Source organism: Ambystoma mexicanum, chromosome 6q, assembly GCF_040938575.1.
Source record: "Ambystoma mexicanum isolate Mex_15411 chromosome 6q, UKY_AmexF1_1, whole genome shotgun sequence".
In the NCBI taxonomy this organism is placed as follows: Eukaryota; Metazoa; Chordata; class Amphibia; order Caudata; family Ambystomatidae; genus Ambystoma; species Ambystoma mexicanum.
The window spans coordinates 398,533,839-398,558,181 of NC_090937.1; the positions used below are offsets into that span (position 1 = coordinate 398,533,839).

Consider the following 24,343-nt stretch of genomic DNA (forward strand, 5'->3'; position numbering starts at 1 on the left):
CACTTGGAGGGAAACCTCCTCACCCTAACCGGGTTAATCTTACGAGTCCCAGACCCAGAGTCAGGGTCTCTAGGGGTCAGTACCGTTGCCTCCGTAGCACTCAAAGTCGAGGCAGAATTCACTGGACTCGTGGATGTCAATTCAGTACCCTTTTGACCCCCACGCTGCGCACTCATATCTTCCGTAGTACTATCAACACTCAGGCTGAGAGTAACCGGAGGTAGCACCTCATGAAAACCCCCGTCCAAACACACATCACCGCCATCGCCGAATAACATGCCACTAGCACCCGAGGATTTTTCCTCTCCCATGACAACACCATCCTTTTCCACGACAACAACACGTCTCAAGCTCCATCTAGAACCATCGTCCAGCCTTACGTAACCATGTCCCGTTTTGGTCACCACACGCGGCTGCATGTATTTACTCAAACCGTTAGCAACAAACATTGGGTTTTTCACAACAACCCGATCCCCAACTTTCACTTGCGTAACTTTGCTGACTTTTAGTTGCTCCTGACCAAACGCCACCTGTTTACAACGCACTCTATTCAGAACTTCTTGCATGTCCACCTGTGACTGACCACCCACACCGAGAGCAGGAACCCTCAATTTAGAGCCCGGCTTCCTGCCCCTCATTAGCTCGAACAGGGATAAACCTGTAAAAGGCGAAGGGTTCAGCCTGTAAGCTTTAAGTGCTTCAGAAACTACACTGCACCATGGCAAACCATTAGCGAGGGCTAACTGTATGGCACCCTTCACGAAGCGGTTCATACGCTCCACCAATCCGTTGGCTTCAGGATTATACAGGAACACCCTATGGTGGCGAATTCCTAAATTAGTGAAAAACTCCTGCATAACACTCGATATAAACTGAGGGCCATTGTCCGTGACCACACCAGCAGGAACACACTCTCTATCGAACACTGCTGAAAGGAACTCCACCACCTTCTCAGTCGTCGCAGAGGACAGAGCCTTGGCCTCCACCCACCTGGAGGTATAATCCACCATCACTACAATGAACTTCAAACCACCACCCAAAGAGTTTATGGGCCCCATTATATGCACAGCCACCTTGGACCACACATCCTTAGGCACCTCCACAGGGTAGATGGGTTGGGTAGCAGTCACCTTGCTCTTATCACTAGCTGAGCACGCTGCGCAATCCTTAACAACGCGTTCAACATCATCATCCATTCTGGGCCACCAATACACTTCCCTGAGCCTCCTTTTGGTCATAGACCTCCCTAAGTGTCCCTCACGAGCCAGGTCTACAAGCCTGCCCTTGAGTGACTCTGGTGAAATCAGTCTCAAACCCCGGGCGATACCCCAAGGACCTTCGGATAATTCTGGCCACACATGACTATACAACCTTGACAACTCCTCATCACGGACACCGGTTTTAAGTGCAGCCCTGATACCAATCAATACCGGATCTCGACTACACTCCTCGCTCCATACTTGTTCACAAATAGCAGGGGTGACACCAGCTATCAAGGTACAATCATCACCAGCCAGTTCTTGGGCACGATCAACATCACCCTGACGTGGAAAACGGGACAGACAGTCGGAATGCTGGTGGTTACGGGACTCCTGGAGAACAGAGAAGTGCATATCATACATTTGTACGCCCCTAACCATGATACAGCGGCTTATTTTAGGTCCCTTTACAGCAAGATTAGCCCCCTGGTGGGTGGCACGATGGTGTGGGGAGGGGACTATAATTGTACCCTGAACCCTAGAATAGATAGGTCAGATGACAAATCAGGGAAGCTGGCGCCAGCAGCTAAAGCGCTGGGAACAATGTTGAAAGACCTAGGCCTAGAGGATGTGTCGAGAAGGCTGTATCCAATGGATAGGCAATATTCGCACTACGCAGCACCACATGACTTGCACACAAAGCTGGATTATGTGTTTGCTGCTGCTGAGATAGTGGGAGAAATGGTGGGAGCGGAATACAAGGCCCGGGTACTATCCGAACATTCGCCTTTGGTCATAGAGTGGCGACATCAAAACCCAGAGCTCGTATCCTGACATGGAGGCTCAGAACTGAGGCATTACAAGATTCAGGGTTCCGAGAGGACCTGAGGGAGGCCATTGAGGAATATTTTGAAATTAACATGTGCAGTGTACGCTCTGTGGGAACAGTATGGGAGGCCTTTAAGGTGGTGGTGCGGGGGGTAGCTATATCAAAATCGAAAGGGCTCCAAGGGGGCATTGAACGGGAACTTCAGGAAACAGAAAGAGAGCTGGAGGGTCTTACACAAAATGAGGAGACCACCCGTAAGAACAGTGCCAAGATAAAGGACTTACAGTGAACCTGCAGTGGACTCTGGGACAGATTATGTAAATTAAATTACAAGAAATACACTGAGAGGCTACATGCAGGGGTGGATAAGGCGGTTAGATTGCTGGCCTGGTTGTACAAGAAGGAGACCCCCCCGCTTGGTGATCATAGAGATCAGGGATGTGGAAGGTCAAATCCGTAATACTCAGAAGGGGGTAAATGAGGAGTTCCTCAAGTATTATAGATGATTATATGAGGACACAGGGGAGGATATGAGTCGAGTCATACTGGAAACAACACAGGATATAGGGCTGCCTACCCTGGATGACCTAGAACGCGCGGATTTGGATGCCCCCATTACCCCGGACGAACTGGAAGTGGTGATCCAACATCTGCCCACATGTAAGGTGTCCGGGTCGGATGGGTTGCCTAGCGAGTTTTATAAGACATATAAGCAGGAGCTACTTTTAATGAAGCCTATGAGCGGGGGGAACTGCCGCCGTCCCTCCGCGAGGCAGTGATCATCCCACTCCTGAAACCAGGCAAGCCTGCCGTAGAGTGTGGGTCCTATAGACCCTTGTCCATGCTCAATCAGGACAGTAAAATACTTACGGCAGTGCTAGCCAATAGGCTAAAGAGGGTAATTGGCAAATTGATACACCCAGACCAGACGGGCTATGTCCCCGGCAGGAATATCACAGACAACCATAGGAGGCTGCATCATATCATTGATTACACCAAGGAAGACACGGGCGAGTTGGCTATCGTGTCGCTAGACGCGGTTAAAGCCTTTGATTCGGTGCGGTGGCCATGGTTGAAAGCGACCCTGAAAGGATACGGAATGGGACCTCGATATATCAGGTGGGTCCTGATGTTATATAGTACCCCGATAGCGAGAGTTAAAACGGGATCCACAATTTCAGATAAATGGCAACTCAGCAGGGGGACCAGACAGGGATGCCCCTGGTCACCCATGTTATACATTCTGGCATTAGAGCCGTTGGCAATATGCCTGTGAAAACAATACGGGGAGGTGAGGATTCGTACGATAAGAGGTATACACCTGATATTGCTGTATGCAGATGACATGCTCCTCTATTTGCGCTACCCGGAGGAGAACCTGCAATATGTGTTGGAGGTGATGGATCGTTATGCCACCCTCTCGGGCATATCGGTGAACCCCGGGAAATCTAGTTTGTTCCCCTTGGGAAGGTATAAGAGTGTCCCATTGGAGAGGCTGCCTCTCCTGCAATGTCAGGAATGTGGTGTGGTGGAGGAGGAAAAGGTGTCAGGGTCCTCAGAACGCTTAAAAGACATAAATAGGACAAAACACTACATTACCCAGCAGCCTTGGGGAATTGTGTAGTTCTGGCCGTACGCGCATTGAGCCAGCTGTCTGTAATTAGTAACAGCTTATTAGGGCTCAACGGCGCACGGCAGGTGTGGCTTATTTTGTGTTTGGAGGCGAAGCCATGTCAGAGGATCTTGCGGAATAACGCCCGCTTGCTGGGCCAAGCAGCAACTTGAACTAAGGAAGAGCAATGTACCGAGGCTACGCGCTGTTTCCATGCCGCTCTGCATTTTTTCCTGAACGCGGCACGGAACATGAGGGGGCGGAGGTCTGACTCGCGCTGCTATTACGGCGTCATCAGCTAACGTCTGGGAAGGCTTCCGAGCTTCCCAGACATTCCGATAAGTGCTGGTTGGGTTTTTTCTTTGTTGTGTACTTGCATTTTGGCAGCAATGAACTCCGCAATTGCCACTCACAATGATTTAACAGGGACTCTTGGTGTTGTGTATGTGTGAGGGCATTAACCTGACAAAAAGGACAGTCTACACGTTTGAGTGCTAGGGTCATGGACTAGTTACACCGTGTGGGTTCTTTGAAACACAGTGCTATGTTTAATGTTGTTACTCAGACCACTGGGTCATGTATGTTTTATGTGTGTCCATGTGCTACTGCTTGCCCATAGGGCCATGTGTTATGTTCTTCATGTTGGGATACTCTCCCATGACTTTGTTTCATTTCGTGCTTGCATAATCTGTATTTCATGTAACAAGAGCATTAAGAGTACCTGTAGCAAGAAGGTACTAAGAGGTGCTGGGACGTTAGTAATTGTCCAGTAGTGTCCAGTAATAAGTGGACATTACTGTTGACCTGTATTTACTTTAGACTCCTTGGTACTTTATCTCATGTTAGGCAGGGTAGGGTTTTTTCCTGGTTACGTCCCTCATCCTGTCCAACTTAGGTGTTCCTTAACCCTCTATCCGATTTCCCTAACATTCCCCTCCCCCTCCACAACCTCTTCCTAACCCTCTTCCCCCCACATTGGCTGCCACGTGGTATCCTGTGTATATATATATATATATCAGGTGTCTGTGCCCACCACGGGTGGAGGGTCGACTTCATTCGGCTTCTGTGGTTCGGGGGAGAGTGTTGACACACTTTCCTCTCGTATTGGTTTTGACATGCAAATACCCTGGCAGAATGTGACATTCAGGTATCTGGGAGTAAACATTTATCATACGATAGAGACAGAGCACAAACATAATACAGAGAAAGCGATCGAGGGAGTTAAGAATAGCATGGTGTTCTGGTCTAGATTACCCCTATCCATGATGGGGAGAGCAGCCCTGCTCAAAATGGTGGTTTTGCCAGACTCTTGCATTTTTTTGTGAATGTCCCGTATTTGATTCCCAGAAGCTTTTTCGTGAGACTTCATGGTATGTGCAGGGCCTTCATATGGGGCAGCTCCAGGAATAGAGTGGCCCTGTGGAAACTACAGAACTTGTGTGACGGGGGCATAAACCTGCTTAACTTTGAACTTTATTATCTGGCGGGGCAGCTGTTGTTTGTGGCCAGGTGTTTGTTGGCAGAGGACTCGGCAGAGGCTAGGCTTTTGCAGGGTGACTCGGCTCCATACTTTTTGAGAGAGACGGTGTGGCTACAAAAGAGTAAAATGGTGGGAAGAGGGAGACTATTGAAGCTGGGCTGGGATGTCTGGCGCAGAACATAGAGAACGGTGGGTGATCCAGATCCACTCTCTCAGCAGGTCCCGCTGGTGGCGCTATGTGGGAACGACTCTCAATTGCTTGAGGTAGTACGCAGATACTGTGAACCGGTGGGCTTGGCCACCCTCGGGGATATATGGCAGGAAGGGGAGGCATTAGAATTTCAGAGGTTGCAGGAAGAGACAGGGGTGCATAGAGGCCAATATATAACTTACACCAGGCTCATGAAACGGGTGAGGGGGAGGTGGCCTGAGACGGTGCTGGTGGACGACCCTGATGCAGGATATGTGAGCTCCTGAGAGCAAAGGCAGGGAAGGAGCTGCTTCAACTGAGGCAGGACTGGGAGGAGGAGGTAGGAGGACCCTTGACATAGGGGCAATGGGAGAGAGCTCAAAGGTACCATAAAAAGGTGTCCCGGAATGCGAGACTCCAGCAGATCCAGGTGTATGTCACCCACCGGGCTTATCTGACCCCCGGGAAAATAGCCAGGTCTGTACAGAAATGCCCCAGGTGTGCGGAGGTGGAAGCGGGGCTGCTGCATATGTTCTGGACTTGTCCCGAGGCGCACAGATTTTGGGACGAAATAAAGACTGAAATGGCCGGTGGGGGAGTGGTGCTGGATGTGGGGTCGGCTTGGGCATGCATGCTCGGGATTTTTCCCAGGCACCGCAATCTAAAGCACATAAGCAAGATGAAGGATCTGGCTTATATCCTGGCCAAGCGCAGGATTGCAATGTGTTGGAAGGTGGCCCACAGGCCTAGGGTGGAGACATGGTGGGCGGACCTCCTGAGATGGGCGGAAGCAGAATCCGCAGTATGGTTTGAAGCTGCTACCAGGGGGGGAGAGGAGGAAGTGGGCCCCCTGATAGCCTGGCGACAATTGGTGGCCTCTATGGCAAACCCCCACCAGGTTAATTATGAAACAGAAGACTCAGACGAGTCTACAAGCACGGCGATCCCCGTAAATGCTCCTGTAGATAACACGGACGAGCCGGCTCAGGTTTGTGGGGTGGGAAGGGGGAGGGCGGAGAATAACACTGTATAATGTGATGGTTTGATATTGGTTATGTACGTCCTGAAAAGCTGTATTGTTTTTTGTTTTGTTTGTTTAAAATAATAAAAATAAATTAAAAAAAAAAAACCTTTACCAAATCCTCCTTGGGACGAACACCATCCACACCAAGTTATGTCCGAGGTACGTCACACTTTCCACACCCACCTTGCACTTGCTCAGCTTAACTGCAAGACCACTCTTTTCCAACACACTCTTCACCTGAAGAACTATCTCATCGTGTTCTTCGCGAGAGATTCTCCAGGCTAAAATGTCATCTTGGAAGTATTCTACCCCACGGACACCAGTGAACAGCTTCTGCATAACTCGTTGGAAAACGGCAGATGCGGAAGCCAAACCGAAAGGCATTCGGCAAAAGCGGAATGCGCCAAACGGAGTGATGAAAGAGGTGAGGGGGCGTGACTCAATGTGTAATTCTATCTGATGATAGGCGGATGAGAGGTCAAAAGTAGAGAAACAGGAGGCCCCCCCGCCAAGGAGAGCATCTCGCTGTTGTTCGGTAAAGGATGCCTGTCGATCCAGATGTTGCAATTTAAATCCCTGAGATCGACGCACATCCTCATGCCCCCATCAGATTTCCGTGCTAGAACCACCGGCGCCAGCCACTCTGAACACTCCACTTCTTCAATCACCCCTGCCTCCATGAGCTTGGTGAGTTCCCCTCTAAGTGAGTCACGGGCCGCAATGGGAACACGTCGAACTTTGTGTACAACAGGGGTGGCACCCCTTTTCAAAACTATCTTGAGTGCAAAACCCCCGCAACTTGCCCAATTTGGATGTAAAAACGGTGGGAAACCTGTTCTGAAGTGTCGCCGTTGTCAATGGTACGGCCAACTCAACATTGTTCCCACTTTCCTCGCCCACACTCAGAACCGGAAGAGCCTTCCCGGGGCGAATCTCTATTTCTAGGGCAGCCTGCTCGTCCCAACCCACAACTGGGTCACCCTTATGCGCCACATAGAGTTTCCCTTTAGTCTTGCACCCCTGAAACTCTATGTTAATCCAACCAAAACCCAGCACCTTGATGAGAACACGCCCGTAGGCACAAGGGTTGATGTCAGAGGGATACAAGTCAGACACTCTCTTCTGAAATTTGGAATAATATAGTTCTGGAAAGACCATTGTATAGGGGGATCATGCATCAACCATCAGGTCAATAGGCACGTCATTTATACAAGGCCCATGCGCTCTTCCTTGTCAAACCCACACTCAACAACAAACCCTCCTTGACACATACATCAGAGTTTTGAGAAGACCCTACGTAACCAATCACCGTCACCCCTTCCATCACATCATTCGAATCTACCATTCTCACACTTTCCTTGGTAGGAATATTACTCCTGCACATGCGGGTATAATGCCCTCTCCCCTTGCACTTTCTGCAAACTACTGTGGCAGCAGGGCATTCCTTCAACCCCGGCAAATGCCTACACCAGCCACACCTCCTACAAACATCCCTTGAATTGAACTTCCCTTTGGGCTCCTTGTCTCTAGCTCTGGCATCTTCAGTCCTGCGTGGTTGAACCATATGCACAATCTCACTTTTTTCTGACATTTCCTTCATGATTTTTCTCGATTCCTCCATGGCTCGCGCAATTTCGACCACTTTCTCTACTGGTGGATCCCTCTCAGTCCACAATCTTTCCCTGACCCTAGATTCATTTGTTCTCATCATAATCTGATCACAGATGTATTCCTCCACCATACCCGTGAATTTACATGTGGCTATGAGTGTACGTAGAGCAGTTACATAGGAGTCGATGCCTTCGCCCGGGCCTTGTGCCCTTGAGAAAAAGTGATATCTCTCCAGAAACACACTGGCCCTCTTCCCAAAATGCCCCTCCAATTTGTTAAGCGCAGTCTCATACATGAGCACAGCTCCTTGCGCAGCATCCCCACTTTCACCATTATCAGGGGGGGGCAGTACATTGGGCCCCGGCAAATGTCTGAAGTTTCTGAGGCCCTCTGTGCCAAGACAATTGAGTAAAAGCAGCTTCCTTGTCATCATCCGATAGCCTGGCACCTCCTGATACTCTTAGGTATACCTTGAATGTGTCCACACAAAGTTCCCAGGCAATGGGTGGTTCTCCCGGTTTGAGTAGGAATGCGGGAGGAGGACAAGCGTTGCTATGCTGCATGGTTGGTGAGGACTCTACAGCAAGGACTTAACTGCAGACACAACCTGGCCGCCAACGGTTACCTTGGAAACTTGGAAGAATGCAATACTTGAATTTGGGTAAGAGGTATGAGAACAGTTCAATGTCAGGTGAAAAGATGGACCGAATATTCCACTAGCAATTAAGCGCTGGTAGACCAATTACAGTTCCTCACTGTGTGACCAGCCTTCAAGTCAAAGATATGCAGATGCAAATGTGGAAATCTCTTGGGACAGAGAGGGTTAACTACTGCTCAGGACTCGAGCATGGCCGCCTTCTTCAGAGGCTATTCAGTCTTGTATGCTGATTGGAGACCAGGGTTCGACAGGGCCCCGCCCCTTGTTGCCTGTAGGGGGGCGAGCGCGCCTATTTCATACAGGGGGCAGTCCTTGCTTGAGACCTCGCCAAGCCCTGCACGCCGATTGGATGCTGCGGTTGCTTTGCTGCAGGCCCCACCCCTTACCATGCAGGGGGTCAGGGAGCGCATACGCTGCGCTTCGCTTCCTCACCTCTGTGTGCTGCGGCTCTCCGTTTCTTCACCTGAGATCCAGGACACACCAGCGCCCTGCCGCGCTTGACCTGGCTGGGGAGCGCAGCCTGCTGCCATGGGATGCGTCTCCCGAACAGCAGCGCCGCCGGAGAAGGCGAGGGCGCTGGTACCAAGGCGAGGCCTGCACGATGTGCACAGGAAAGCCTCACTTTATAAACAGCTCCGGGGGCTCGAGCTCGCCGCCGGACGTGGCAACCGTCGGTAAGGCAGGGAATTACAATCCGGGACAGCTTGGCAGCACGGCTGGAGGCAGTCAGGCGCGTGGGTAGACAGGTTGACCACTCCCAACTTTCTCCCAGAATCACAGCTCTGATGCAGAGAGAACTTTGCATTCTCTAGATGTGGCAAGGGTTCTATAGTTTTACTTACAGAGAAGTAAGGAGTTCCGCTCCCCCAACAGTTTGTTCATTGCTTTTTCTGCCCGCAATAAAGGTCAGCATAACTCAAAACAGAGTCTGGCATGTTGGGTTTCTCAATGTATCACCCACTGTCATCAGTCTAAAGGCGACCCCCTCACCAAGCCTCCTTCGGCTCACTCCACCAGAGGGAGAGTAGCTTCAGTAGCGTTTCACGCCGGGGTAGCATTGAAGGACATATGCAGAGCCGCTACCTGGAGCACTTTGCACACGTTGCCAAGCATTACTGCCTGACAGAAGATACTAACAAAGAATATGCAATGGGCCAAACAGTGCTCCACCACCTCTTTGCATAAGGCAGCCTGCTCTCCCGCATTTCCCTTGGTATGTAACCTTTGTGTTGTGTAATAACGAGTCATACACTGCGAGTGGATCAATATTACATTTATTCAGGTCAGCCAGCCGTGCTCCAGCTCCCACATCAACCCCTTCAAGTGACCAGTAGAACTCACAACGAAGGTAAACAATATTGGAACCTGGAGCGTGGAATTCTACATGTAGAATTCCACGCTAGCATACATGAGCTACTTACAACATGTTGCTGTATGGTAAAGGCTCACAGAATTTTTTTCTGCATATCTATGTATGTATGATGGGGGCATATTTTAACTGCTTGGTATTCTATTCAAGCATCTGAATCTATGAAAGATCCAATGCTGGAGAAGTCTTAGTTACTTACTAGTTTTTTGCCATCCAGGAGAGCAGATGAGTGGTGCATCGGCGCAGGCCCCATTTGCCTATAATTTCATTGTAAGGCATTTTGCAGGCCCCGTTGTGCTCCACCCCCTTGGCTTCCTCACTTTTCCCCAGTCCCTCCCGCCTCCCAGCCCGCCCACCGGCATTGATTGGCTGCCGTAGCCTGCCTCCTCGGGTCTAGTGACCCTCGCGCTGCCCCCTGCCTCCTTTGCCATCCAGGAGAGCAGGTGAGTGCGTACATCGGCGCAGGCCCCATTTGCCCATAATTTCATTTTAAGGCATTTTGCAGGCCATGTTGTGCTCCGCTCCCCTCGGCTTCCTCACTTTTCCCCAGTCCCTCCCGCCTCCCAGCCTGCCCAGCGGCATTGATTGGCTGCCGTACCCTGCTTCCGTGGGTCTAGTGACCCTTGCGCTGCCCCCTGCCTCCTTTGCCATCCAGGAGAGCAGGTGAGTGCGTGCATCGGCGCAGGCCCCATTTGCCCATAATTTCATTTGAAGGCATTTTGCAGGCCCGTTGTGCTCCACTCCCCTCGGCTTCCTCACTTTTTCCCAGTCCCTCACGCCTCCCAGCCCGTTCACCGGCATTGAGTGGCTGCCGTAGCCTGCCTCCTATGGTCTAGTGACCCTTGCGCTGCCCACTGCCTCCTTTGCCATCCAGGAGAGCAGGTGAGTGGTGCATCGGCACAGGCCCCATTTGCCCATAATTTAATTTTAAGGCATTTTGCAGGCCACGTTGTGCTCCACTCCCCTCGGCTTCCCCACTTTTCCCCAGTCCCTCCCGCCTCCCAGCTTAAATTCGAGCCCCCAGCCTCCCTGCGCAGCCTTTGCTTCCCCCCTCCCCTCCACCACCGTGCCCTGATTGGTCCTCTGACTCTGCTACCCTGGCCATCCCAGGGCAGCCCCTGCGGCTAAGGACCCGAGGCAAAGGAGGGCCCCGACAATGATGCAATGACGGCTCCAGGACGTATCTGCAGGTATCAGCAGGAGAAGCAAGAACCCAGCAATAAGTAAGTGTGGCAAGGGCAGGGACAGAAGCAATTACTTCACGCCATACTACCCTACCACTCAACCCTAGAAACCACACTATTGTAAACATCTGCATAACGTGGTGCACTTACACTTAAAAGCCTACCTAATAGCATTACTGTGATACTATTGCATCAAGAAAGTGTGCCTAAAAATGAATCTCTGGTATAGTTGCAACTTGAAAGGGAAACTCACTGTTGATTTTAGATTGAGTGCCTAATAACGTCTCTGTGCATAGTAGAATTTAGAAGTGTGCCTATTAACATGCCCTGGTTGACTCTAGAAATGTGCCTATTAACATGTCCTGGTGGACTTTAGAAGTGTGCCTATTAACATGCCTTGGTTGACTTTAGAAGTGTGCCTAATAGCATGCCCTGGTTGACTTTAGAAGTGTGCCTAATAGCGTGCCCCGGTTGACTTTAGAATGTGTGGCAAATACCCTCTCTGTGCAAAGTGGAAGTTAGAAATGTGCCTATTAACATGCCCTGGTTGACTTTAGAAATGTGCCTATCAACATGCCCTGGTGGACTTAGAAGTGTGCCTAATAGCGTGCCCCGGTTGACTTTAGAGTGTGTGCCAAATACCCTCTCTGTGCAAAGTGGAATTTAGAAATGTGCCTATTAACATGCCCTGGTTGACTTTAGAATATGTGCCAAATACCCTCTATGTGCAAAGTGGAATTGAGAAGTGTGCCTATTAACATACCCTGGTTGACTTTAGAAGTGTGCCTATTAGCGTGCCCCGGTTGACTTTAGAATGTGTGCCAAATACCCTCTCTGTGCAAAGTGGAATTTAGAAATGTGCCTATTAACATGCCCTGTTGATTATAGAAATCTGCCTATTAACATGCCATGGTGGACTTTAGAAGTGTGCCTAACAGCGTGCCCCGGTTGACTTTAGAATGTGTGCCTAATACCATCTCTGTGCAAAGAGGAATTTAGAAGTGTGCCTATTAACATGCCTTGGTTGACTTTAGAAGTGTGCCTAATAGCGTGCCCCGGTTGACTTTAGAATGTGTGCCTAATACCGTGACCCGGTTGACTTTAGAATGTGTGCCTAATACCCTCTCTGTGTAAAGTTGAATTTAGAAATGTGCCTATTAACATGCCCTTGTTGACTTTAGAAGTGTGCCTGATAGCGTGCCCCGGTTGACTTTAGAATGTGTGCCAAAAACCCTCTCTGTGCAAAGTGGAATTTAGAAATGTGCCTATTAACATGCCCTGGTTGACTTTAGAAATGTGCCTATTAACATGCCCCGGATGACTTAGGAAAGTGTGCCAAATACCCTCTCTGTGCAAAGTGGAATTTAGAAGTGTGCCTATTAACATGCCCTGGTTGACTTTAGAAGTGTTCCTAATAACATGCCCTGGTTGACTCTAGTAATGTGCCTATTAACATGCCCTGGTGGACTTTAGAAGTGTGCCTAACAGCGTGCCCCGGTTGACTTTAGAATGTGTGCCTAATACCCTCTCTGTGCAAAGAGGAATTTAGAAGTGTGCCTATTAACATGCCCTGGTTGACTTTAGAAGTGTGCCTAATAGTGTGCCCTGGTGGACTTTAGAAGTGTGCCTAATAGCGTGCCCCAGTTGACTTTAGAATGTGTGCCTAATACCCTCTCTGTGCAAAGTGGAATTTAGAATTGTGCCTATCAACATGCCCTGGTGGACTTTAGAAGTGTGCCTAATAGCGTGCCCCGGTTGACTTTAGAGTGTGTGCCAAATACCCTCTCTGTGCAAAGTGGAATTTAGAAATGTGCCTATTAACATGCCCTGGTTGACTTTAGAAATGTGCCTATTAACATGCCCTGGTTGACTTTAGAATATGTGCCAAATACCCTCTCTGTGCAAAGTGGAATTTAGAAGTGTGTCTATTAACATGCCCTGGTTGACTTTAGAAGTGTGCCTAATAGCGTGCCCCGGTTGACTTTAGAATGTGTGCCAAATACCCTCTCTGTGCAAAGTGGAAGTTGGAAATGTGTCTATTAACATGCCCTGGTTGACTTTAGAAATGTGCCTATCAACATGCCCTGGTGGACTTTAGAAGTGTGCCTAATAGCGTGCCCCGGTTGACTTTAGAGTGTGTGCCAAATACCCTCTCTGTGCAAAGTGGTATTTAGAAATGTGCCTATTAACATGCCCTGGTTGACTTTAGAAATGTGCCTATTAACATGCCCTGGTTGACTTTAGAATATGTGCCAAATACCCTCTCTGTGCAAAGTGGAATTTAGAAGTGTGCCTATTAACATGCCCTGGTTGACTTTAGAAGTGTGTCTAATAGCGTGCCCTGGTTGACTATAGAATGTGTGCCAAATACCCTCTCTGTGCAAAGTGGAATTTAGAAATGTGCCTATTAACATGCCCTGGTGGGCTTTAGAAGTGTGCCTAACAGCGTGCCCCGGTTGACTTTAGAATATGTGCCTAATACCCTCTCTTTGCAAAGTGGAATTTAGAAGTGTGCCTATCAACATGCCCTGGTGGACTTTAGAAGTGTGCCTAATAGCGTGCCCCGGTTGACTTTAGAGTGTGTGCCAAATACCCTCTCTGTGCAAAGTGGAATTTAGAAATGTGCCTATTAACATGCCCTGGTTGACTTTAGAAATGTGCCTATTAACATGCCCTGGTTGACTTTAGAATATGTGCCAAATACCCTCTCTGTGCAAAGTGGAATTTAGAAGTGTGCCTATTAACATGCCCTGGTTGACTTTAGAAGTGTGCCTAATAGCGTGCCCCAGTTGACTTTAGAATGTGTGCCAAATACCCTCTCTGTGCAAAGTGGAAGTTAGAAATATGTCTATTAACATGCCCTGGTTGACTTTAGAAATGTGCCTATCAACATGCCCTGGTGGACTTTAGAAGTGTGCCTAATAGCGTGCCCCGGTTGACTTTAGAGTGTGCCAAATACCCTCTCTGTGCAAAGTGGTATTTAGAAATGTGCCTATTAACATGCCCTGGTTGACTTTAGAAATGTGCCTATTAACATGCCCTGGTTGACTTTAGAATTTGTGCCAAATACCCTCTCTGTGCAAAGTGGAATTTAGAAGTGTGCCTATTAACATGCCCTGGTTGACTTTAGAAGTGTGCCTATTAACATGCGCTGGTTGACTCTAGAAATGTGCCTATTAACATGCCCTGGTGGACTTTAGAAGTGTGCCTAACAGCGTGCCCCGGTTGACTTTAGAATGTGTGCCTAATACCCTCTCTGTGCAAGGAGGAATTTAGAAGTGTGCCTATTAACATGCCCTGGTTGGCTTTAGAAGTGTGCCTAATAGCATGCCCTGGTTGACTTCAGAAGTGTGCCTAATAGCGTGTCCCGGTTGATTTTAGAATGTGTGCCAAATACCCTCTCTGTGCAAAGTGAAAGTTAGAAATGTGCTTATTAACATGCCCTGGTTGACTTCACAAATGTGCCTATCAACATGCCCCAGTTGACTTTAGAATGTGTGCCAAATACCCTCTCTGTGCAAAGTGGAATTTAGAAATGTGCCTATTAACATGCCATGGTGGACTTTAGAAGTGTGCCTAATAGCGTTCCCTAGTTGACTTTAGAATGTGTGCCTAATACCCTCTCTGTGCAAAGTGGAATTTAGAAATGTGCCTATTAACATGCCCTGGTTGACTTTAGAAGTGTGCCTATTAACATGCCCTGGTTGACTTTAGAAGTGTGCCTATTAGCGTGCCTTGGTTGAACGTAGAAGTGCGCCTAATATCCTTTCGGTGCAAAGTGGAATTTAGAGGTGTGCCTATTAGCGTGCCTTGGCTGAATTTAGAAGTGTGTCTAATATCCTCCCGGTGCAAAGTGGAATTATGAAGTGTGCCTATTAACGTGCCTTGGTTGAACGTAGAAGAATATCCTCTCTGTGCAAAGTGGAATTTAGAAGTGCGCCTGATAGCGTGCCCTGGCTGTCCTTAGAAGTGTGCCTATTAGCATGCCTTGGCTAATTTTGGAAGAGTGTGTCCAATAACCTGTCGGTACAAAGTTGACTCTAGAAGCATTTATAACACCACCACTCTGGCATAGCAGAATTTGACAATGTCCCTAATAACGTCACTGCGCCAAAGTCTAGAAAGTCTGCCCTATATCGGGTGAACGGGTGAAGTGGATGCCCTATATCGGGCAAAGTATGTGGATGGAACAGGTGAAGTATTTGGATGGAACAGGTGAAGTATGTGGATGGAATGGGTGAAGTATGAGAATGGAACGGATTAAGTAATGTATAATGGGTGAAGTGGGTGGAACAGGTGAAATGGTAGAACGGATGAAGTAGATGAATGAACGGGTGATGTGCTTGGAACCGGCGAAGTGGGCGGAACTAGTGAAGTGGATGGAACGAGTGAAATGGGTGGAATCAGTTAAGTGAATGGAACGTGTGCTCCACGTGAAGATGACGTATGTGGATGGATGATGCATGGAGTAAGGATAACATGGGTAGAACGAATGAAAGGAGCAGTGTGAAGATGACATGTGTATGGATGATGCATGGAGAAAGGATAACGTGGGTAGATCGAATGAATGGAGTAGTGCTTAAAATGGTGGAGTGCATAAAATGGTTGAATTACATGGAATAGATGGGAGTGCATGGAACGGATGGGAGCGCATGGAATGGGTTGGAGCGCATGGAACAGGGTGGAGTGCATGGAACGGGTTGGAGTGCATGGAACGGATTGGAGTGCATGGAACGGATTGGAGTGCATGGAACGGATTGGAGTGCACAGAATGGCGTGACATATGTGGAATGGTTTGGAGGGCATGGAACGTCTGAAAGAGCACTGAAAGGAACAGTCTGAGTGCTTGAAACGGTCGTAATGCACGGAACAGTCAGAGTACATGGAACGGATGAAGTTCAGGGAATTATTGGAGTGGGCGCGATCTCAAGCACCTAAAGTAAACCGCCATATTCACATCCCCACGCTTACTCTCTTCTTTACACCACCACTCAAATAGAACACAGCGATACTATGACACCATTCGGTATAGCTGTTCTCATACCAACATCTGCCTCATACTCCCAATCACTCTAATTAAACACTGCTGGTTACACACACCCTAGCCAGTCGTTTTCCGCAGGCCTAACACGACCACACGGTCTGAATAAATCCTGCCAGAACGAACACATACTCCTGATCTCTCAACCACCACACCTACCGCTAGAAGCAGCTATCACATGAATGCCACACCAGCTGCACACATATCCGGTGCTCACACGCACCTTTGACTCTCTCTAATCTCTCTACTGACTTGAACTTCGGTTCCCAAGGGCGTTCAACCTACCAGCGCCATCAGACCATACCAATGGTACATAAGGCGCTATATAAATGCAAAGTAACATAACATAACATAACTTACCTGTAACTGTATTTCTCCAGCATTGGTATCTTTCATAGACTCACATGCGCCCACCCGCCTCCCCGAGAGGCTGCTCCTATGCTCAGCATCCATCATACTGTAGTCTCTACGGTTCAAAATCTGAAGATGGCTGACATGGGTGGAGCTTAAGCACTGCCACCTCATTGGTTGGTGCCATAAAGGACCAAAGTGAGGTGGTGGGACTACACAAGTGAATGGCTCATATTCCATAATGGGCAATCTACACTCATATTTCTATGGAAATAATGTATATATTTAAAAATTTTAATAATTATTTAAATCACTGAGGATTCCCGGTCTGATGACAGGGAATATTCAAGCATGTGAATCTATGAAAGATACCAATGCTGGAGAAATACAGTTACAGGTAATTAACTAAGACTTAGACGAGTGTCATGGCTATTAATGCATTCCTTGAGTTAGATCTAATAAATACGTAAGATAAGTGTGAAACGACTTCTTGTCAATTCAGTTTTTTTTTGTCCTGGCGCAATTTGAAAAATACAATTTCATCTCATATATCAGAAACAGCATAGGAATCCACGTGCTGAGATTGCTATTTCTACATTTCCAAAATGTTTTCTCCAGCTTTTATGTCTTATTATGCCATACTGTATGATTTTAGGCTATGTGATGCTATGTTAGGAGACACCATGCCATGGCACAAATTAAGGGCCCACAGTTGAATTACCGTTTTCCAGGACCACCCTTCTGACTGCCCGCAGAAACCGTAAGGACACTCCAGCTTTAGTGTCACTCAGTCTTACAGGGGATTATAGTTAAATGCAGCTGGACATGCACCATGGACTATAAACTGACAAAGCCACTATTGGAAGCATTAGTCTGCTCCCCATGACCTGAGGTTCTGGTGTGGTTGTTCCCCTGACCGCTGGTACGGCAAACAATAAAGGGGTAGGCCATTACTCTAAAAGATCTCAGGTCTCCGGAAGCGTTACAAATGCTTGTTTAATGTGCAAAGTTGTGTGCATGATAAATACCTTTGTGAAATCAATCAACAGACTTTATTCGGCTTGAATGGCATAAAAGTTAGAAACATAAAAAACATGGCAATAACATGTTAAAACAATATCAACAGGAAATTCATTATATGGATAAATGTGCTCAGAGGTTAAAGTGCAAAGTGCATAGTGAAGAAGAGAGTAAATATAATCTCTGTTAGGAGTCCAGTAGGGAGAGTATAATCGCAGCCCTACTGGCTCTTAAAAGCATCAATAATCCATGTCCGTACAGTGATTCTGGTCTGTTCATAATTTCAGTCATTAATGTCCATGTTCCTGTTCTGGTAAATTCAAGACTGGTTTTCCTCGTTGAGTGACATAGTCCGTTTCTGTTTTAAGAGCCAGGCTCTATGAACATATTGAGAAACACTACTTACAACAAGGATTTGGGCTTTCTTTACAAAGTCCCACTGCCTCGTTGGTTGAGCGGACACCAGCTTCCCTAAGCAAGGTAGTCTTGAGGCATCACACAGAAACAAAAAAATGAATCACTGTCTCTTTGTGGAAGCCACAAAGAGGACAAACCTTTAAGCCCGCTGCCAGCCCATCAATGTGTTAGGGAGACTATCTGCAAGGTCCCAAACATCAATCTGACTTCACGTGATTTTGCATATGAGGGAGGAATATAGTTAAGGTATCTTTCAAGGCAAAAATCAGATTTAGAATGAAGGTTCTACTGATTGGCGCGTGGCTTGAAATAGGCCAAAAATGGAAACAAAAAAATCCGCCCCCAGCACTCGAAAGGATAAGAAGGGTCTGGACACATATATCCCTAGAGAGGATAACGTACAACCTGCAAGGCGTACACCAAAGATTCCGGGACGACTGGGGAATAGCCCTTGAATACCTCCAGAGTGACTACATGGAGCAGTGGTGCCCACACAAAATAAGAACCCTGGACATGTTTAACTGACACAGTGAAAGGAACCTCGGACAGAACGCACAACCTAGAGAATATCCTGGTGCGGGTGGAGGTGGGTGGGCTAGGGAGGGAGGGACTGTTATAAGTTACATGTTGTAAAACCAGTAAAAACAAGTTTAAAAAAAAAAAAAAGAATCCAGGTTCAGCAGTTCTAAATTCAGCCAATCTGCATCTTCGATCATCTTTTTCCTAGATAGAACAATAGCTGCTTTCTTAATTCTTCTGATGGCCACCTTATCTATAGTTTGCAGTTCCTCCTAGAATCTAGCCTCATTCAGTTCAAACAGGCTTTTTTTACATGGTCCACCCACAGAATGTTTTTGCCACCCTCAAGACTCAGGGGGTGTTTCGGGGCGTCTAGATACTTGCCCAGCACTGTAGAGCTCCAAAGCCTCAGCAATACAAAATTGGATAGAGAGAGGCTTGGTCGCCAATTGGGGGTATCAAGCTGCAGGTGTAAGAGAACATTGGGGGTACCAGAAGGGTGCTGTAAAAGTTGTTATAAAATATGTGTTCCTCCCTCCCATCTACTGAGATTAGATGTATTTGTATTCCCCCATAATTCTGAGCCATAGAGGGAGGCAGGAATGGCTTGTTTATCATAGAGCTCAATAGCCGGAAGAAGTGCCCGTGTCCCATGTCTATTGAAAAATGTAAATGTTGCTCCACCATATTTCCCCACATGCCTTCTCTACCTGCGTACCTCAAAGGCATAAAACCTGATGCCCAAATAGCCATAACATTTGAATTAGTCCAAAGGTACGACCCTCAACATCAATACTCAATTTGCAATCCTTGGCAAATTTAGACTTGAAGACAGTGACCTTTGTTTTTTCAACATTCAGGCTTAAGTCAAGGTCACCACATTTGCTCGTAAAGAGTGTAAAGACCGAGGGGTAGTGGACAACAAGACTGTATCATCTGCATAGAGAAGAGCAGGATATCTGTTCTGACCCATCTTTGCTTTTAGAATTCATTTGTATATTTATTATTTCTTTGAAGAAAATGTACTATTGTCTTTATTAGAACATAATCCAATGAAACATATGAAAAGTACAGGGACTGTTTAATGCACATTCCTGTGTTGATATTTTTCAAGTGGCGAGTAATGAGACAGAGGTCTAATACAAAGGTCTATTCAATGTACATTTGCCAATGCATTTCGGTGAAGCTAAGCGCCATCTTCAGGGCTGTCCAATTTGCTGCATATATCGTCATAAATTTGTCAAAGTGTATTCAAGGAATATACATTCAAAGAAATATATATAGTTTCAAAACAAGATAGGAACATCCATGTAAAAACAGAATAATAAACATACCAGTACGTGCCAATAGTGTGCGAATTGGGTGTCATCAACGTTGCAGGGGTGGAGAAAAAGGAGAAATGATAGAAATGTCAATCAATCTCAATAGCCGTAAGATTCCATTCTAAACTATCCATATAAGCATGTGGATGTATCTATGAGGATCCTACCTCTATCTACTCCTTTTTGTCCAACATGCGCCACGTGTTCTTCGTATCTTCGAATGCCGACTCCAGCATTGAAATGAAAGCGGCACCTATATTTAGTAAATATGTCAGTAAATCTGCGAGCTATCTGTTGCTATTCATTGTGTCTAAGTATGCTGCAGAGTCTTACCTCTCAGACTCGGAGCCGTTCATCTGTGAGTGAAGCCGCGAGGACGCGCGGCTCCACTTTGTTTTTAAATGTTGTTATGGTGACGCGGCGAGGCGTCGCGCTCCCGCAGTGCTGCAGGAGCACGTCCGCCTCACGTCTTAGCCTCCCATAGCAACAGGAGGGCAGGACTGTCCCCATGAAAATGGCTGTGTGTGGAGGTGTGCGTAGAAGTGCCTATGGCTAGTGAACAAAATGTAAATAATCATTCTACTTGTGCTGATTTCTGTTTGAAGGATCATGAGGATGTGAATGAAAACTGATTCATATTCGCTCCAACAATGTACCAACCAGGCTGTATTTCATAGTGATTCTTATCGGCTCGAACAATATGGCGAAGAAACTCACTGTCACGTGTGCAGGCATTATGCGCTCAGAGTGTATTCCAACATAGGTAAATGTAAACTTAGACAATGTTCTCAGAATAAAACAAAACATATAATAAATGGCATTAACAGTTAATTTTAGAGCTGTTGAAGAAACAAAAGGTCCTAAGTATTTCTGTGTATTGCAAATCGCATACTGCAGTCTTTGCATATTTCATTCACATCTCATATGCTGGGTTTTGCAAATGTCATACTGCGGTTTTCACATGTTTCAGTCATACAATTGTCATTCTGCGATGTAGACACGCTTTAGATAACATCAATAGGCATGCAGTTCCGGTCTCACACTCTCTTATCATACATGAAACTCACCCTTCTTCATCACTTGGTCTATTCTGAGTCAGTGAATGACCATCTTGATTTTATAAATAGCACATGTAGTTGATCTCCTCATTCAATCATTTGGGTATCAATGAACTCATTCTGTCTATCCAGAATGTTTCCCTTTGGTCTAGTCTTTTCTGGATATTCTTATATGGATCTCTTCTTTTCACAACTTCCAAAATCATAACATTTATTTGTGCCAGGTTATGCTTTTTTTCTTGCCAGTGTCTGGCAACTGCTGAATTCACATTATGGTTGCGTATGCACGATCTGTGTTCGTTCCACCTGGTTTTGGCCGCCCTCTGAGATTGTCCTATATAGTACAGGCCACATGGACATCTGATTGCATAAATGATACTTTGTGAATCACACGTGGCATAGCTTTTAAGTCTAATTCTTTCTCCTGTACATGGATGGCTAACTGATTCCCCCTTCTGGATGTATCCACAGTTACTGCAATTTAGGCAAGGGTAAGTTCCAGTACTGTCTGTACTTTTCTTTTTTGTGGAGGTCTTGTGTTTACAAGTCTGTCCTTAAATGTGGGTTGTTCCAAATGGGCGTCAGAGGGCCTAATGTTCCCTGAGTGCCCGATTTCCAAGCTGCAGCTTTCCAGCTTTCGGTAGTTACCTAGTTGCAGTAAGGGCGATTTTATATTCATGGTCCCCCACCATAAGCCCCTTAATCCCAGGGTTCTGCTGGATTCTGGCTGCAAAGGGCTCCATGGATACAGCAAAGATCAAGGGCAAGAGAGGGCACCCCTGCCGTGTACCCCTATTTATCTTTATCATATCAGCTTTGTTGCCATTATCCCGAAGATGCGTGGTGGGGATCTCATAATTAGCCATGGCCCATTTAGGAAAATTTGGAGCAAACCCAAAATGCTCCAGAACCTTTCGAATATAGCCCCAGTCCACCCAGTCAAAGGCGTTGTGAGCATCTAAAGATATTACGCACATCCCCCCTTCCCTCCTACAGGCGCTTTCAATTAGGTTTATCGTGCGCCTTATGTTGTCGCGTGTCTCCCACCCTGGAATGAATCCCGTCTGATCCCGATGGATTATATCCGGGAGGGTCGCTCTCAGCCTACCCGCCAATACATTTGAATATATTTTCCCATCATTGTTCATTAGGGTAATAGGCCGATAGGAAGAAGCCTGCTCGGGATCTTTCCCTGGCTTGTGGATGAGGACTGTGAGCGACTCTGCCATTGATTTCATGATGGAGCTTATGGATAGGATGGAGTTAAATAGGACAGCCAGGTATGGGGCCAATATGCTTGTGTGAATTTTGTAAAATGTTGCCGTAAAGCCATCTGGTCCCGGGGCCGTGCTCTTTAACGATTTGATGGCTTCAATTATTTTGTTTGGTGTGATCGGGGATTCTAGCGGTGCTAGGAGAGATTTATTTTGGGGGTCGATGATATCTGGGCAGGTCAGTGAGCAGTGTGGGTGTCCTGACATTATTGTCCTGTGGTGGTTCACCAGTTCCTCCATTATATCTGTCTCTGTGTATCTGGCTTTGCCATCAGCTCCTATGAGCCTCAGGATATTATTCGTACTTTGAACTTTTTTTTAGTTTGTATGCAAGGACCCGGTTCGCGTTATTTCCTTTGCTATAGTAAAACTGTTTTGTGAAGGCCAGCAACTTGGTGGGGCGATCTACCCAGTAGATTTGGAGTGCAATTTTGGCTTTCTTTAGTGCCCTTTCCGTTTTCCTAGAGCTCTGGGATTTCAGCTCTGCCTCCCAGAACCTCATCCCCTTCTCAAGCTTAGCTGCAGCAATATTTGAAACCCGCCTCTGCGCTGATAAGGGAACCTCTCACCACTGCCTTCATGGCGTCCCAGGTTACATCTATGGATGTGTCTGCGGGCGTGTTTTCGCTGAAATAGTTTCCTATTTTTTCCCCGATTTCCCTTCTGATGCTGTCATCCAGAAGTATTGGGTCATGCAATTTCCATTGCCAATGTGGAGGGTGCACATGGCCCGAGATGCTGAGATTTGCAGAGACTGGGGAGTGGTCCGAGATCATACGGGTGTGGATCACTATTTTGTCTAGGCAAGGGAACAGGACACTGGAGACAAGTGAGAGGTCAATTCTTGAAAATCCTCCATGCGCAGCGGAGTAATGGGTGTAGTCCCTTGTGTCCCCATTATCCAACCTCCATGCCTCCACTGTTTCGGTTTCCCTTAGGAGCTTTGCTAGAGAGAGCGATTGCGTGAAGTCCGAATTGGTGGTGGGGCAGGGTTTTATTCATTTGGGGGTTGGGAACCAGATTAAAGTCTCCACCTATGAGGAGGATCCCATCTTTAAATGCTAAAATACTTGGACTAAGGCCTGTGAGGAATTTATTCTGGGCAGTGGATTGCAACGATAGTGATGGGCTGGTCCACGAATAGTCCCTTCAGCAAGAGGAATCTTCCCCCGGGGTCTCTTCTAACTGTGATTTTTGTTAAGGGGACTTTATCACTCAGCAGGATTGCCAATCTGCGTTTTACCTCCCCAGAAAAGGCGGAGAATGCTTTCTTAAATCTTTTAAATCTGATTTGCTTTCGTCCGACTGCAGTAGGGGGGTCTCCTGAAGGAGAACAATGTCTCCTGATAGACAACCCAAGCCTGTGTTCCACTGATCTGCGCTTCCTTGGGGAATTAAGGCCCTGGACATTCCAGGTGAGGAATACAATTTCACTTTTGTCAGCCATACCCCGGAGTAGCAATGGAGAGTTTGGCAATGGACCTGCCGATTCTGGTGCCAGAGTGAACCGTGTGTGTGGTGACAATTGTGAAATTCTATCTGCTAAATTCCAGATAAACAACTCACAATCTCTCACTATTCATCTAATATACAGACCTCCTGGTCCCCTTGGTACTAAGTGTGTCTCAAAAAGTTAACAAACCCACCCATTTGAAGGGGAGAACATTAGATTGGAAAGTAGATTATAATTGCACAGCTACTATCTCATCCATCATGCCTCTACCCTGGACAGACCATTCTCTGGTGTCCTTTAACTTATCCACCACCAAAACCACTCCTACGGCCCCTCTACTAGCGCCACCATGTTTAACAAGAAACAAAAAGAGCACTACAGAAGATAAAGTAATCCCTGCTATCCTACCCACTCTAAATGCACTGCCAGAAAATCTAGATCCCAGTATTCTAGTCCATGAATTCAACAATATCATGCTCACTACATTGGACAAAATTGCCCCTCTTAAACTTAGATCAAGCAAACCCAAAGCCCATTTAAATAAATGGTTTATGCAACAACTTAGAGACCTACGCCTCCTGAAAAAAAAGTGAAACCAATTGGAGACTATGCCCCTCCATTGACAGTAAAGCCAAATTAACCTCTCTCTCGCATTATAAGAATGAAGTCTGCTTGTTAAAACGTAATTCTTATGACGAACGCATAGCCAAATCCAACTCTAGCATGAAGGAA

The 24,343-nt window shown here is 47.0% G+C and overlaps 1 long non-coding RNA gene across 2 annotated transcripts in view; it reads right to left on the minus strand.

Annotated features, from left to right (window-relative positions):
• The window catches only part of LOC138516073 (uncharacterized), a 47,934-nt gene extending 27,696 nt beyond the window's left edge, over positions 1 to 20,238 (minus strand). The window contains exons 1-3 of one of the 2 annotated variants that reach the window (XR_011282220.1): positions 20,160 to 20,238; positions 19,994 to 20,079; positions 19,667 to 19,721 (exon numbers count right to left, since the gene is read on the minus strand). This is a non-coding gene — a long non-coding RNA (uncharacterized lncRNA). Of the gene's footprint in view, positions 1 to 19,192; positions 19,722 to 19,993; positions 20,080 to 20,159 lie in introns of those variants that run through there. The other variant, XR_011282219.1, reaches the window with a different exon arrangement.
• Positions 20,239 to 24,343: the final 4,105 nt, after the last annotated feature.